Source organism: Sciurus vulgaris, assembly GCF_902686455.1.
Source record: "Sciurus vulgaris genome assembly, chromosome: 4".
Taxonomy (NCBI): domain Eukaryota; kingdom Metazoa; phylum Chordata; class Mammalia; order Rodentia; family Sciuridae; genus Sciurus; species Sciurus vulgaris.
In genome coordinates, this window is record NC_136464.1 from 183,670,769 (window position 1) to 183,688,557 (window position 17,789).

General features: G+C 39.2%; 1 protein-coding gene across 4 annotated transcripts in view; it reads left to right on the forward strand.

Moving 5' to 3' along the window:
- MYO16 (myosin XVI) overlaps window positions 1-17,789 on the forward strand; it is a 551,974-nt gene that overhangs the window by 175,921 nt on the left and 358,264 nt on the right. The window lies entirely within an intron of this gene.

Consider the following 17,789-nt stretch of genomic DNA (forward strand, 5'->3'; position numbering starts at 1 on the left):
AAATGTTCTGCAGTGCAGGCTTTCTATTTGTAAATTTTTTAACTTTTGTTTATTGTGGAAAAATTTTATTTCATCATCAAATCTGAAGGTAAATTTTGCTGGGTATAAGATTCTTGGTTGACATCCATTTTCTTTGAGAGCTTGAAATATGTTGTTCCAGGCCCTTCCAGCTTTTAGGGTCTGGGCTGAGAAATCTGCTAATATCTGCTTTTCTCTCACAACCTTTAAAATTCTATATTTTATATTTTAGGTATCTTCATTATACTGTGGATCTATTGTAATTTGTACATTTGGTGTCCTGTAAGCCTCTTGTATTTGATTTTCCATTTCATTCTTCAGGTTTGGGAAATTTTCTGATATAATTCATTGAATAGGTTGTTCATTCCTTTGGTTTGTATCTCTGTGCCTTCCTCAATCCCAATAATTCTTAAACTTGGTCTTTTCATGATGTCCCATAGTTCTTGGGGTTCCATTCATGATTTCTTACCATCCTCTCTGTTTGGTCAACTTTATTTTCAAGATTAAATATTTTGTTTTCATTGTCTAAGGTTCTGTCTTCTAGGTGATCTAGTCTGTTGGTGATGCTTTCTATTGAGTTTCTAATTCGGTTTATTATTTCCTTCATTTCAAGGATTTCTGTTTGTTTGTTTTTTTTTTTCGGAATCTCTCTCTCTTTATTGAAATGATCTTTTGCTTCCTGTATTTGCTCCTTTAACTGTTTATTGGAGTGATCATACATTGCCTGCATTTTCTCCCTTATCTCATCCTTTGCTTCTCAGATCATTTTAATTATGTACATTCTGAACTGCTTTTCTGACATTTCTTCTACCAAGCTGTCATTGGATTCTATTAATATAGCATCTAAGTTTGTCTGGACACTTTCTTCCCTTGTTTTTTCATGGTGTTCATGTATCTTCCCCTCTAGCAGTATGGATCCAAGGTATTGCGGTTTCCCTCCTATAGGCTTATAGTGTCCCTGCTGGTTTCCAATACCTCACCTTAAAGTGAGAGATCAGTATTAGCAGCGCTCAATGCAAACAATATGCAGCCTGAACCTAGAGAGCTCCTATTAAGATAGTAACAGTATTGTCTTAATCAACAGAGATGATAAGGTTGATTAGTATCTACAGCATAAGCAATAGGTTTGCAATAAGGTCCACAATTTCTAAAGGTGGACAAAGATGATGGGGAGGGGCGTAGGCTGTAACATTAATGGGATAAGAAGTGAGTATTTAGAGGTATTATATCAAAGGAATAGTGAAAGTGGAATCAAAAGACATTGTCTGTTAGCATGAGGAAAGGAAGAAGGAGGCTCCGAGGAAACAGAAAAGAGGAAAAGAGAGTGTGAGAAAAATAAAGAAAAGTAGGAATAGTAGTAATAATACCATTAATAAAAAATTTTTACAATAAAACTATAATGTACTATTCAAACCTCCTAGTCTTCAGGAGCCTGATGCATGAGAGGTGCCTGATAATGTGATGTACCAGGATAGGAGCTGCCCCATCTAAAGATGGTGGCCAGGTCAGAAATAGTCCAGAGAAGTGGGCAGAAGTGTTGGTATATGGGGAGCCCCAGAGTGTGACTCTGAGACGGGGGGCTTGGCCCGGAGGTGCTGGAGATCCGTGCGGGTGGTGGCAGTGCCTGGGCCTGACTGATGGTATTTCTTCTTCTGTGAGGTGTCTGTTCAGTTCCTTTCCCATTTGTTGACTGGGTTATTTGGTGTTGGGGTGTTAAGTGTCTGAGTTCTTTATATATCCTGGAGGTTAATGCTCTCTTTGAGGTACAGGTGACAAAGATGTCCTGCTCCCTCTTCATGCTCTTGATTGCTTCCTTTGCTGTGAGGAAGTTTTTAGTTCAATACCATCCTATTTATTGATCTTAATTTTACTTTTTGCACTTCAGGAATCTTGTTGCAGAATTCAGGTCCTAAGCCAACATGCTGGAGATTTGGGCCTACTTTTTCTTCTAGTAGGTGCAGAGTCTTTCGTCCCACATCTAAGTCCTTGATCCACTTCGAGTTGAGTTTTGTGCAGGGTGAGAGATAGGAGTTTAATTTCATTTCATTACATATGGATTTCCAGTTTTCCCAATACCATTTGTTGTAGAGACTCTCTTTTCTCCAGTGTATGTTTAGGGTGCCTTTGTCTAGTATGAGATAACTGTGTGTGGGCTTGTCTCTGTGTCTCTATTCTGTTCCATTGGTGTACATGCCTGTTTTGGTGCCAATACAATGCTGTTTTTGTTCTTATGGTGCTGTAGTATAATTTAAGGTCTAGTATTGTGATGTCTCTTGCATCCTAATTTCTCTTTCAGTTGAATCATCACTGATATTTAGTAATGCAATTGATTTTGGGGTGTTAATTTTATATCCTGCTACTTTGCTGAATTTATTTATGAGTTCTAGAAGGTTTCTGGTGAGGTTTTTTTTGGATCTTCTAGATATAGAATCATGCCATTAGCAAATAGGAATAATTTGAGTTCTTCTTTTCCTCTTTGTATCCTTCAATTTCTTTTTTCTTTCTAATTTCTCTGGTTAGAGTTTCAAGGACTCTATGTTGAATCAAAGTGTTGATAGAGAACATCCTTCTTGTTTTTAGAGGGAATTCTTTAAATTTTTCTCTATTTAGAATGATGTTGGGCTTGGGTCTAACATATATAGCTTTTACAATGTTGAGGTTTATTCCTACTATCCCTAGGTTTTCTAGCATTTTCAGCATGAATAGATGCTCTAATTTGTCAAGTGCTTTTCTGCACCCATTGAGACAACTATGTGATTCTTGTCTTTGAGTCATTTGATGTGATGAATCAAATTTTTTTGATATCCATATGTTGAACCAACCTTGTATCCCTGGGATTAAACCCACTTGATCATAGTGTACTATCTTTTTAATATGTTTTTGCGTGTGATTTGCCAGAATTTCATTGAGAATTTTTGGATCTACTTTCATCAGGGATATTGGTCTGAAGTTTTCTTTTTTGACATGTCTTTATCTGGTTTTGGTATCAGGCAATATTAGCATCATAGACTGAGTGGAAGGGTTTTCTCCTTTACTACTTCATGAAATAATTTGAGGAGGATTAGTATTAGATCATATTTAAAGGTCTCATAGAACTCAGCTTAGAATTCATCCAGTCTGGGCTTTAGTTTGTTGGAAGGCTTTTGATGGCATCTTCAATTTCATTGCTTAAAAACTGATCTGTTTAAATTTTCTATGTCCTCCAGATTCAATTTGGGTAGGTCATATGTCTCTAGAAATTTGTCAATATTTACAAGATTTTCTATTCTATTAAGGTATATATTTTCAAAAGTTTCTGATTATCATCTGTTTTTATTTAGTATGCATTACGATATTTCCTTTTTATCACAAATCTTAGTAATTTGAGTTTATTCTCTCTCTTTGTTAACTTGACTAAGGGTTAATTAATTTATTTTATTAAAGAGTCAACTTTTTTGTTAATTTTTTAATTGTCTTTTTTCTTATTTTGGTCCCAATTTCCTTGATTTTAGCTCTGATTTTAACAATCTCCTGTCTTCTACTGCTTTTAGTGTCGATTTGTTCTTCTTTTTCTAAGTCTTTGAGATGTAATATTAGGGTTTTTTTTTTTTTGGTGACTTTCTATCCTTTTAATGAATGTGCTTAATGCAGTGAACTTTCCTCTAAGAATTGCCTTCTTAGTGTCCCAGAGATTTTGACATTGACAAAAATCTTTGTATTTAAAAAATAATTAGGAAAAGAAAGAAATAAGTTTGTGTTTAATGCCCATGATGCATGAAGATGTAACTTGGTTGGCCATAATGACTGGAAATTGGAAATGCAGGGGTAGGGGTAAGATGAAATAATTAACTTCAGTTTAAAACAGTCTATGGTGTCTTCTTATGGCAGCCCTAGCAGACTAATGCATTCACTGATGTCCTTCTAAGTAACCAATAAGTGAGGTCACAGTAGACTTTAGAAGGTAATTTTAGATGAATGAAATGAAGACACAACATGCAAAATTAATACAATATACCTAAATCAGAGGTTCAAGGGAATTTATGGATGTAAATATGTATCTTTTTTAAACACTATTTTTTCAATAAGTTGTATGTTCACAGATAAACTGAGGAAGGGACAGGGACTTCTCGTACTGCTACTGCTATTGCACATGCATAGCCACCGTTGTCAACAACCCCTGCCAGAAGGGTCTGCCTTTTATAGTTGATAAACTGACTAGCACATCGTAATCACCCAGAGTCCACAGCTGTAAATGCCTATATCAGAAGAGAAGCATTGATAATCAGCAACCTGACTGGCCCCATTCAAAAGTGAGACGAAAAGTAAACAATACCCAGTGCCAGTAGGAGGAAAGACATGCTATGGGTCTGAGTGGAAATAAGAGGAAATCAGAGGAACACAATAGAGAAAACCAGTGAAACCAAAAGTTGGTTCTTTGAAAAGATCAACAAAATTGAAAAATCTCCAGCTAAACAAACAAAAATAATAATTAAATAAACAAAAATCTAAGCAAAACTCCCAAATTAGCAAAATGAGAAACACAGGGAGATATCACCATATTTATAGAAGTAAAATTGATTATTAAAATGTAATATTATTAAAATTGTATACCAAAATTTAGATGACCCATTGGAAAAGGAAAAATTCCTGGAAAGACACAATTTGCCAACAATGAATGAAGATAAAAATAAAAAACAAAGCTAGGCTTCCTACAAGGAAAGACATTGAATTAACCAAATGACCCTATGAGGGAGAGAGCAGACACAGGTGACCTCATGAAGGAATTCTCCCAAGTGATTAAACCTGAATTATTGCTAGTTTTGATAAATGCTTCCTAAAATTTGAACAGAATGAACATGGCCCATGAAGCCAGTACCATCTCAATATCAAAACCAGACAAAGTCATCACTATACAAGAAAAATGCAAGCCGGTTATCTCCCATGAGTGTATTTGCAACAGTCCTCAGCCAGCTACAGAACACTGAAACCAGCTGTGCAGGGTGACGGCTGGCCTGGGTTGTCAGTGTGATGGGATTGAGAGATGCCCACGATCAAGAGGCTCCCTGGTGTCTCAGTGAGGGTGTCCTAGGAATGATGGGCATGTGGGACAGCAAACTGGGGGGAAGACCCACCCAAAATGTGGGCAGCACAGTCCAATATGTTGGGGGCCTGGACGGAACAAAAAGGTGGAAGAACGAGGAAGCAGCACCAGGCATGACCTTGAGAGAGTGCTCCCATCACTGCTGGGATTGCCTGGGATCAGCACACCCCAGTTCCCTCACTCGCTGGGAGACCCCCGAGAGTTTCCAGACCTTAGGTCCCGAGCTGGGCTGCATCATTGGTGCCTCCTCTTCTGAGGCTCCAGCTTCTTGGAGTGAGAAGCTGCTGGTTCCTCCAGCTCTCCAGCCTGCAGATGGCTATTGTGGGACCATCCAGGTCATGTAAGTCAGTCTAATTAATCCCCTTTTATAATCATACCTGTGACTATGTCCTGTCGGTTTGTTCCTCTAGAGAACAGTGATCTACACACATGAAGAACTATGCCTTGACCAAGTGAGTCCATTCCAGGAAAGCAAGGTGTTTCTACATAAAAACATTCAATAAAATACAGCTTCCTAATAGAATAAAGGTCAAAATCACATCGTCATCTCCGTAAACAAAGAAAATGCATTTAAAAACCCAGGATCCTGACATGAGACCTCAAAGTTGATGTGTCCATTAATTACCCATTGGAAGCCTCTTGGCAGCCATGGCTGCAGGAGAGTCCACCAAGCCAGAAAGCTGAGAACAGGAGTCAGCCCGAGATTTCTGGAATTCAAATCTCAGTTCTGCCTCTCACCCCGTGTGTAGCTCCAGCACGTACCTGTCAACACTCCATTTCTGCAGCTGTAGAATGAGGAAATAGCACAGTTTCATACTATGGGGGAAGCAAAGAATATGGTCATAACATGTCAAGGAATAGGGTCCCTGGACAATACAGCAGACCCTTGCACGTGGTCCCTGGAGTGCTACACCCCCAGAGTTCAAAAGCCAGCAAACATGAAATGGATGTCCTTGTGCTCAAGTCAAGGTGATATGAATCCTGAGGGGATTGCAGTGACCTCCTCCTTCCCTCACTATTGCCAGACGACAGGGTGCATATTCTCTGTGAGAAGAAGCCATTGTCCAGAGATTCTACAGACTTTTAAACCACAACATTTAGCATTCAGTACATCAAATAGTAATATTCGTGATGGGCCTATAAGATGCAGAACCAAGAGAAATGATGAACTGTAGAAGCTGACCCAGGTGATGCAGATGGAGAGTAATTGGATCTCATTCCACAGTAGCTCTTCCAGTATATACAAGAAGAATGAGAAAATAACCCTTTGCTAGATAAGTGGAATCTACATCAAAGTCTCAGGGGGAAACCTTGGACTACAAAGTGATGTGACTGATTAAAATTGAACCGATGAGTTTAGCAGTTGACTATATTAAGCTGGAAAGAATTACCCTCATGCTGGTCAGTAGAAAATATGCAGACTAATGTACTAGAGAAAACAAGGGGCATAAGCAAGACCAGGGCCACAGGTGCTCCTTGAATGGACCATGGGTCACCAGCCACATCGGAAGAGATAAATGGTAAATAATTTTCTGAAACAGATTCCGTGTACTCAACTGCCTATTTGAAAAGCACTAAAAATCCCCCTATCCCTTATCCCTCTATCTCTTATCAATTTTGTCCTCCTTCTCCTCCACCCTCTGATGTCCACTGGATTATAAGCTGCATGAGGCAGGTCATTTTCTGATTTTCTTTGCTATACCACCAAATATTAAGACAGCACCTAGTGCATAAGAGACACTCACTAAAATGCTTTGCTGGCTGTAACTGCACACTGGACTGGGGTCAGGGCAGCTGAGTCATTTGGGCAGTGAAGGCCCTGGTCCTCAGGCTTATGATCCCCAGGATTTAGTCAGATCCAGCCTTGGCCAAGGTGGGAAGAAAGTAGAAACAAGCTTGTTGCCGGGGTGGCATGGACTTAGTCTTCACTGCTTGAAGCCTGGGGGTCAGTGTGGCTAGGAAGGACCACAGCCATGCTTGATGCCATGGTGTACCTACCTAGTTAGTGACTTTGAACCTCCTGCAGCCCTCCTCCATGCCCAGCCCTCTTGGGTATCCTTTTCCAGGAGGGTAGCTAGTAGCATCGCTGACCACCGGTTAGTGCATATGGACCTGGTAGCTCAGAAGCCGCCATTTAAGGGTCATTGAGCAACGCGCTTGCGTGAAGATTCCAGGGAGGGCCTCCCTGTGAGCTTCAAGAAGTTGATGACACTCTCCTGTGACTTGTTGTCAGGCTGCATGGCTTCAAGCTAAATAATTGTGGGGACACAGATTCCCACTGCCATCTGCCCTTTCAGGCATTGTGATCTTTGAGGTGTGTTGACATTCAAGGCATTGGGATGTGGTGTCCCCCAAAAGCTCATGTGTGAGACAAGGCAAGAAGGTTCAGAGAAGGAATGATTTGGTTACAAGAGTCTTACAATCAGTGTGTTAATCACCCAATGGGATTAATTGAGTGGTAACTGAAGGCAGGCGGGTGTGGCTGGAGGAGGTGGGCATTGGGGGTGTGGCTTTGGAGTAGACATTTGTATCTGACAAGTGGAGGTCTGTCTCTCTGCTTCCTGATCGTCATGTGAGCAGCTTCCCTCTGCCACACTCTTCTGCCATGATGTTCAGCCTCACCTTGAGCCCTGAGGAATGGAGCCTGCTGTCTATGGACTGAGACCTCTGAAACTGTGAGCCCCAGATCAACTTTTCCTCCTCTGTAGTTGTTCTGGTCGGTCTTTAAGGCACAGAAGTGAAAACGCTGACTAAAACAGAGGTACTCATAATGACTGTTGGATTATAGGAATCTGGTGGCAGGACCCAGGGCTTTGTATGTTTAGAAAGGTCGGCTCGTGGAGCTGAAGCTAAAGCAGACTGGGTCTCCGACTTGATCTGAGGTCCCCCCATCCTCCACCCAAGCCCCACGTCTGGTGCCTGGCTCAGCAGTGAATTGAGGAGAAGCTGCATGTTCTTAAGAACAGTGTGGTGTGCACAGCAGTAGGGCCATCCTCCCAGAGGCACATCTGTGGGGAGGATCTCCCCTGCCTTCAGTCTCGCCACCGCCTCATTCTGTGGCTCCAAAACAGGCAGACACAGGAAGTTTCTGAGACTCTAAAGAACTTCCAGCTTTCCTCAAGCGTCTTTAGGTAGCCATGTGTACCAGAATCCCCAGGAGTGCTTCCTGGACACACACTTAGATCCCACATAGAGAGGCAGGACTAGGTCCTGGTCCTAGAGGGGTAGAGAGAACCTCAGGCACACCCAGGCGCGTTGCCCACAGAGCCAGGTCTGTAAGCAGTGATGCACGTGGCTGAGGCATCACACTTTCCTGGTGGGGCAGGGACCCGGGACCCATAGCAAAAATGTGCCCTGAGAAGCCCTGAACTAGGAAAATATATGTTAAAATCCCCAACGTCATTCTTAGATGTTCTAAAATTTGAGCCCACTTACTGCAAGAAGTCTGCATTTAAGCAGCTTTGCTATACAAATAGACATTTCCATGGTGTTGATAATTTGCGTATTCCTGCTTTCTTCCTCCCTTCTTTATTGATGCATTAATGAGACGAGATAAAATTTTTAAGAGATTTCTTAGAGGATGACCAACTGTGTGGAAATTATCAACTGTACATTTTAAAAGTCTTCATGTTGTTGTCTCCATTATTGTATCAACAGGAAAGTAATTGCACTTTCTTGATACTCTGTCATTATTTATTATAATATTTTATTTAGAAATAAAACCAAACTTAAAGTAAATTGTGCAGATAATACAAAGAATTCCCACAGACCCCTCAAACAGATTTATCAAGTACTAATATTGTTCACATAGGATTTGTCCTTCTGTCTCTCCAGAAATTGTATCTTGTAGGGCTTCGAACTAGTGCAAAATTAGAATCCACAGTAATGTTTCTTTTACTCCCCTGTTGCTTTTGATTTTACTGTTTTCCATATTTTTATTGGTACATTGTAATTATACATAATTATGGGATTCATTGTTACGTATCATACATGTACACAATATAGCAATATAATTGGGCCAATATCATTCCCCAGTACTTCCCCTTTCCCTCTCCTCCTCCGTCCCTGGGTCCCTTTCCTCTGCTCTACTGTTTCCCCTTGATTTTCATGAGACCCTCCCCCACCTTTCTTTTCCATTTTCCTCTCTAGATTTTGCATATGAGAAAAAACATATGACCCTTAACCTGAGTTGGCTTACCTGGCTTTCCATCCATTTTCCTGCAAATGATATAATTTCATTTTCTGTTGCTGCTGAATAAAACTTCATTGTGTTATGTACACATTTTCTTTATCCATTCATCCATTGATGGACACCTAGGCTGGTGCATAGTTTGGCTCTTGTGGATTGTGCTGCTATAAGCGTGCATGTATCGCTACAGTATACTTTATTACTTTAGCATAAATACTAAGAAGTGGTGTAGCTGGGTCGTCCTGTTTCTCTGTCTAGTCTTTTGAGGAAACTCCATACTGATTTCCATATTGATTTGCACTGTTGGTGGGGTTGTGCTAATTTATGATCCCACCAACAGCATAAAAGTGTTCCTTTTTCTCCACAACCTCTCCAGTATGTATTAACTGTTTATAGTCTAGATGGCTGACATTCAACTGGAATGACATGAAACCTCAGTGTAATTTTTGATTTGCATTTCCTTGATCACTGAAAATGTTGAACATTTTTAAATATATTTGTTGATCATTTGTATTTCTTCTTTTGAGAAATGTCTATTTAATTCTTTTGCTCATTTATTAATTAGGATATTTGGTTTTTGGTGTTACATTTTTTTTAGTTCTTCATATATTCTGGATAGTACTCTTCTGTCAGAGAGTAAGTGGAAAAGATTTTCTCCCATTCTGTAGTTCTGTCTTCACAGTCTTATTTTCTTGGTGTGTAGAAGCTTTCTAATTTGATGCCATCCCATCATGAACTCTTGGCATTATTTCCCGAGCTTTAGGTGTTCTATTGAAAAAGTCTTTGCCTGTGCTTATATGCTGGAGTGTTGACCCTATGTTTTCTTCTAGGAGTTGTATAGTTCTGGTCTAAAACCTAGGTTTTTGATCCATTTTGAGTGGTCTTTTGTACAAGTGAGAGATCAGGATCTATTCTCATTCTTCTACATATGGGTAACTAGTTTTCCCAGCACCATTTGTTAAGAAGGCTGTCTTTTCTATAGCACATGGTCTTCAGGACCTTGGTCAAGGATCAGATGACTGTATCTGTGTGGGTTTGTCTCTGTGTCTTCTATTTTGTTTTGTCAGTCTATGCATCTGTTTTTATGTCAGTATCATGCAGTTTTTGTTACTATAGTTCTGTAGTATAATTTGAAGTCAAGTATTATAATGTTTCTAGAATTTCTTTTTTAGTTTAAAATTACTGTAGATATTCTGGGTCTTTTATTCTTCCAAATGAATTTTTGGACTGTTTTTTTTTTTTTTTTTTTTTTTTTTTTCTAGTTCTACGAAGAATTTCTTTGGTATTTTGATGGGGATTGCATTGAATCTGTGTATTACGCTTGGTAATGTGACCATCTTAATAATATTAATTCTGCCTATCCATGAACATGGGAGGTACTTCTGTCTTATAGTGTCTTCTTCAGTTTCTTCCTTCTGTCTTCTATTCTTTTCATTGTAGAGGTCTTTCACCTCCTTGGGTAGATTTATTTCCAGGCATTTTATTTTGATTATTGTGAATGGGATTGTTTCCCTGATTTTTTTCTTAGTAGATTCATTATTTGTGACTGATATTTTTGTATGTTGATTTTGTAAACTTCTAGTTTGCTGAATTTGTTTATTACTATCGTAGTCTTCTGATGGAGTATTTTGGATCTTCTAAGCATAGGATCATAGCATCTGGAAACAGTAACATTGACTTTTTCCTTTCCTATTTTTATTCCTTTTATGTCCTCTCTTGCCTAATTGCTCTGGTAGATTTCTAGCACTATATTAAATAGGAGTAGTGAGAGTGGACATGCTTGTCTTGTTCCAGGTTTTAGGAACAGGGAAGGGATTTTAGTTCTTCCCTATTCACTAGGATGTTGGCTTTGTTTTGTTCATATATGATCTTTATGATGTTGAGGTAGGTTCCTTCTATTTCTAGTTTTTCAGTGGTTTTATCATGATGGGTGCTGGCTTTTGTCAAAGGTTTTCTCTGAATCTGTTCAGATGACCATGTGATTTTTGTCCTTTATTCTACTTATGTGGTGAATTACATTTATTGATTTGCACATGTTAAACCATCCTTGTAATCCTTGAGGGAAACCAACTTGGTTATGATGTATAGTCTTCTTATTATGTTGTTGAATATGGTTTGCTGTTATCTTATTAAGGATTTTTACATCAGGGATATTGGTTTGCAGTTTTCTTTCCTTGATGTGCACTTACCTGGTTTTGATATTATGGTCATACTGGTTTCATAGAATGGATTTGGAATCGTTCTATCCCTTTCTATTTCAAGGAATAATTCGAGGAGCATTGGCATTAGTTTCTCTCTAAAGGTCTGATAGAATTCAGCTGGAAGTCATCTGTTCCTGGATTTTTCTTTGTTGAAGGCATTTTATTCTTTTTATTATGCTTCTATCTAATTGCTTGCTATTGGTTGGTTTGGGTTTTATTTTATTTTTTCTATCTTTCATTTTGTATTAGCTTATTTTAGGTATACCTAATATTAAGGTTCATTTTGATATAACTGTACAAGCATGAAATATAATTTGCTCTAATTCAGTCCCTAATACTTCCCCTTCCCTGCCCTCCTCCCTTCCCCATTCCTTTCCTCTACTCTCCTGATCTTTCTTCATTTTTAGATTTTTAAAATTTTAGTGTCTTGTAGATATGCACACAGGTGAGATTAACAGTGATGTACTCCTGTATGTACATAGGAAACTCTGTTCAGATTCATTCCATCTTTCTTCCACCTGCCATCCCTCCTCCCTCCTGCTCAGTCCCCTTTCTCTACTCCACTGATGTCTTGTCTATTTTCATGGAATCTGCCCCCCTGCAATTTTTTTCATTCTCCCTTTCTTTCTTTAATTTTATTTTGATCTAGCTTCTGCATATCAGAGAAAACTTTGACTTTTGTGTTTGACCTAATTTTCTTAGCATGATGGTTTCCAGTCCCTCATTTCCTGACAAATTCCATAATTTCATATTTATTTATCACTGAGTAGTACCCCATTGTGTATTTATACCACATTTTCTTTATCTATTCATCGGGTGAAGGGTACCGAGATTGGTTCCTTAGCTTGGTTATTGTGAATTGTGCTTCTATAAAGATTGGTGTGACTACATCTCTGTGCTAATTTTAGAACTTTGAATACATACCAAGGAGCGGGATAGCTGGGTCATGTGTTAGTTACAGTCCTAGTTTTTAAATAATGATCCATACTGATTTACAGTTCCACCAAAAATGTATGAATGTACTTTGCCCCCACATCCTCATCAACCTTTATTAGTGTTGCATTTTTTGACAATTGCTATTCTGACTGGAGTGAGATAAAATCTCAGTGTAGTTTTGATTTGTATTTCTCTGATTTCTAGGGATGTTGAACATTTTTTCATATATTTACCAACCATTTGTATTTCCTCTCTTGAGAAGTGTCTGTTTAGTTCTTTTGCCCATTCACAATAACCCTAAAACTAAGAAAAGAAAAATCTTGGAAGTTGATCTGATGAAGTAGATGAAAACCCTCTGCAATGAAAACCATAGGACAATGAAGAAAGAATTTGAAAAAGACCTTACAAGGTGGAAAGACCTCCCATGTTCTTGGATAGGCAGAATTAGTATTGTCAAAAGTATTACACATATTCAATGCAATCCCCATCAAAACACCAGTGACATTCATCATAGAACTAGAAAAAAATCTGTTCTAAAATTCATTTGGAGGAATAGGAGACTCAGAATAGCCAAAATAATTCTGAACAAGAAGAACAATGTTGGAGGCATCACAATATCTGATCTCAAATTATACTGCAGAGCTATAGGAAGAGAAACATCATGGGATTGACACCAAAACAGACATGAAGACCAATAAAATAGAACACAAAGTCCTACAACACTCAACAAAGTTGACAAAACAGACACTGGAGAAAAGATAGCCTTTTTAATGAATGGTGTCGAGAAAACTGGAAAGCCATATGTAGAAGAATGAAACTTGATCCCTCTCACTCAAAGTCAATTGAAAGTCTATCAAAGACCTAGGAATTATATTAAAATCTCTGCAACTGCTAGAAGAAAATATAGGTTCAACATTGCAACATATTGGCACAGATATCAACTTCCTTAACAAGACTACTAAAGTGCAAGAAATAAAACCAAGAATCCATAAATGGAATGGCATCAAATTAAAAAGCTTCTTAAAAGCAAAGGAAGAGTTTGAAAAGAGCCTACAGAATGGGAGAAAATTTCTGCCACCTGCTCCTTATACAGGGGATTAATGTTGAAACTATATACAGAACTAAAAAAACTTAATGCCAAAAAAACCAAATAACCCAATTAATAAATGGGAAAAAGAACTAAACTATTTAGATTTTCTGTGTCCACTTGATTTGATTTTGGAAAGTGATATGTGTCTAGAAATGTATATATTTCTTCTAGGTTTTAATTTATTGGAGTGTAAGATTTCAAAAGAATTCCTAAAGATTCACTGAATTTCTGTTATGTGTATAGTGACTTATTTTTCAACTTTAATTTTATAAATTTAAATCCTCTCTCTTTTTATTTGGTTAGTTTGGCTAAGGGTTTATCAATCTTTTTATCTTTCCAAAGAAACAACTGTTTCATTAATTCTTTGTATTGTTTTAATTCTCTATTTAATTGATTTTGGCTTATTTTATTTATTTCCTTCTTTCTACCAGTTTTGGCATGGATTTGTTCTTGTTTTTCAACATTCTTGAAAGCACAATCAATAGGTTGTTTATCTGGGATTTTTCTGATCTTCTTATGTAGGCACTCATAGCTATATAAACTTTCCTTTTAAAACTGATTTCATAGAGTCCTAGAGGTTCTGGTATTTGTATCATTATTCTTGTTTGATTCTAAGAATTTTTAAATTTCTCTCCTGATTTCTTCTACCGTCTCTTCACCATTTGAAAGGTTATTATTCAATCTCCACGTGTTTATATATTTTCTGTAGTTTTTTTTGTGTGTGTTCATTTCTAATTTCATTTTATTATGATCAATATGCAAGAAATTTTATATATATATATGTATTTTTTAATATTTGATAAGAGTTGTTTTGTGGCCTAAAATATGATCTGTTTTGGATAACTTTCTATAAGTAGGTGAGAAAAAAAGTGAATCAGGCTGTTGTTGGATGAAATATTCTATAGAAATCTAACTAGTTCATTTGATTTATAATATTTTTTGAGGTCTGAAGTGTCTTTAGTGAGTTTATGTTTGAGCGTCCTTTCTATTGGTGAGACATGTAGATATCTCCCAGTAGTATTGTACTGCAGTATATTCTGAGTCTTCATGCCAAGTAGTCTCTATTTTATGTAATTAGGAACACTTATATTTGGTGCATGAATATTTATTGTTGCTATATCTTGTTGGTTTGTTCCCTTTTCCAGTATGAAGTGACCAGTTTTGGCTCTTCTGATTAATTTTGACTTGAAGTTGATTTTGTCAGATGTCATAGTAGCTACTCCTGCTTGTCTTCAGATTCCATTTACATGGTGTTATCAATTTCCATCTTTTCACTTTCAACCTATGGCTGTCTTTACTTGTAAGGTGAGTCTCTTTCAAACAATGTAAAGTCTTGTTTTGTAATCCATTCTGCCGGCCTATGTCTTTTAATTGGAGAATTAGACCACTTACATTCAGTGTTATTATAGACAGGTGTTTATTAATTCCTGCCCTTTGGATGTATTTCTAATGTTTAATTTGGTCTAGTTTCTCATTTACTTATCTGCTCTTCAAATGAGATTTGTTCAGTTGTGAACTCTATAGTTTGGTTTTGATTTCTTCTTCATGTATTATTTCTTTAAGTATTTTCTTTGCTCCTGATTTTAAACGTAACATCTTGTGAAGGTATGAGTCACTATCAAGGTGAGACTGTGTGACAGTCAGTGTGGAGTGCTGTGCAGACAGTGGTTCACATCTAATGAAAGCTCTAGAGAACTCATAGTGCTGTGTTTCAAAACAGATAGTTGTGATAATGCCTTGAAACAAAATGAAAGCTGATTACCAGAAAACAGCTGTGGTCATGCTCTTAAACATAAAATGAAAGCTGATTACCAGGTGGATGGTTGGATCTGGTTGTTGTTAGTGATGGTGGGAACCAGACACATAGTCTATTAAAGTCCCTTAGCAAAATGTTCTACCTAATAGCTGAAGGTTTAGAGACTGAATATTTCTCTTTAAATCGAATCATGTCTCCTCCACAGACATGCCAGTGGTGTTCTGCTGCAGTGTGAGGAGGGAGCACAGGTGCCCCATCAACAAGGATGGGTCCAGGCAGTAACCCTGTGAAGGAAAGCCTGCTGCCTTTACTTTGCCAATAGTTGACTTCATCTTATTCTTGAATCTCACCCAGGGTAGAGGGGAAACCAGTTCATACCCAGCCTCTGGTTCTAATTGTTCAATCTGATGATGGAAACTGCCCCAGCAGAGATGATTCCTTTCTAGGAAAAGAAAAATGTCCCCTAGCAGGCACCTGACTACCTGGTAGGGGTCTGACTGGTGGAGGGCAGCAGAGCTTGCTCACATGCACCTCATGGCAGTTACCTTCACATCGTCTTCCTGGAGTTCGTCTCTATCTTCAGCTGCTTACTGTGGCTCACAGGAGCCTTCTGTTAAACTCTCAGGGATTTGATGAGTCAGTTGTGAAACAGTTAAAAATGCCTGTATTAAAAAAATCAAATGCTTTGAACTTACAATGCAGTAGATTGTATTGAAAACAGGTGATAGGCATTCCCTTCCGGCATGCTTGGTGTTCTCCTTGACCATGAACATTCCTCTGTCATGCCCTTCTTCCTGTTTGGTGGATTGTCCCCTTGTCCTTCAAGTGGATAATGCTGAATTTGTGTTGCTTATTTCTATACTTGAATTCAACATTTACTAATGGGAGGGTTGGAGAGAAGTTGGAGCACACCTTCAATGTGGATTCTATGAAGTGTTACTGTGGGGCTTCATCACCTTCAGTAATATTCCTAGTGGAAATTATCCAGGGATCCTGACATGAGCCAGGAGGTATGCTGAGCATGCTCCATGGGCTGGCTCACTGACTCCTTTCAGTAACCTCAGGACCTGAGAGTCCAGTGACTGTCCACAGTTCTACAGGTAGGAAACTGAGGCACAAAGTTCAGTAGCTTCTTGGTGTGCTTCCCAGGCATCTGTTTACCCCTCCACACACACAAAGAGCATGCCACTGATCCCTGGGGCATGTAGCCCGCCTTGTGCCTGCATAGCAAACTGCACAACTGTGTTTCACTAACCTCATAACATGGAATCTACCTCACGCTGCATTTGTAGCTGGAGTGCACTTGTGCAAGGGCGTCATAGTGTGTAAGGCACTGTGAGAATCATAGTACAGGATGAAAGTTTTCATTTGCTAAAAGAATAAACAATGGGGTGAAAGGGCTTTTTACCTTCTGAGGAAGCCTTTGGCCAACATAAGCAATGGCGCTTCTGTGGCTCTGTGTGGGGCGATAGACATCAGGGTCACGCAGGGAGGGGGCAAGTGCATGGTTTGATTCTGTCCATGTGACGCAGTGTGGGGAGAGGCAGAGGAAGGGAGGAAAGCCTTCTCCTACCACAGGCAGATGGTCCCGAGGAACACAGTGAAGCCCGCGAGCCAGGGCCTCACTCCCGACTCTTCTAGCCAGCGAGCACATGAAAACTCAGTGAGCACAGGAACGGGCCACACAGTGGCAGGTGACAGTCCTGCAGGTCTGCCACCTTTGAAAAATACTCTGAACCAAACTATCCAACGTTAATAGAATGTTGGTCACAGAAACAAATCCTTGATTGAAAAGAGCAGCATGACTTGGAGCATGCAAGGAAACAGGCCTGATTCTAGTAGGAACCTCTTTGTGGGAGAGGCTGGAGTGGGTAGGCGGTGTGATCAAGCCTTGGTCTCGGCCACAGCAGGAGGTGTGTGACTTCTTGTTCAAGCGAGATTTGGACTGAGATTGTGTGCAGTTCTTTCATAACGGGAGTAACTGATGTTTTAATTGTACTTTTTTGTAAAAAATGCATTAATGCCATCTTATTAAGATTATGATCCTGCTACTAACAGTGGAAGCTAGCATTCACCTTGGGGACCTGCCGGGCCTTCCCCTGGGTCTGCCTCAGCACCACTGTGTGCCGTGGAGGACGCAGCACTGTCAATCCGCTGCCCTGCGGCATCCCTGTGCTAAGGAATCCACCTCTGCAGTTCAGATGGGAACTGAGGCGCCTTTCAGCTGAGCTTATTTTGATCACCAGCCTGTGCTCTCATCTGTGTGACGTCACTGTTGAAGTCTGTGACTTTCTCCCACAGTGCTTTGTGAGCATGGTAGAGACATGCCAGAGGCTGATGGCACGAGTGAACATTCAGGGTGCAGAATGTCAACTTGGATGCTTTCAAACCAAGAGGCCCTGACAGGTTTATCAAGCAAAGGTTCAGTGGACTCACATCCACATGAGCCCAGTGCAGCAATTGCTTGCATTGATTTTGGTTCTCTGAAGGATGCGCAAGCGTGACCTTGAGTCGGCTCG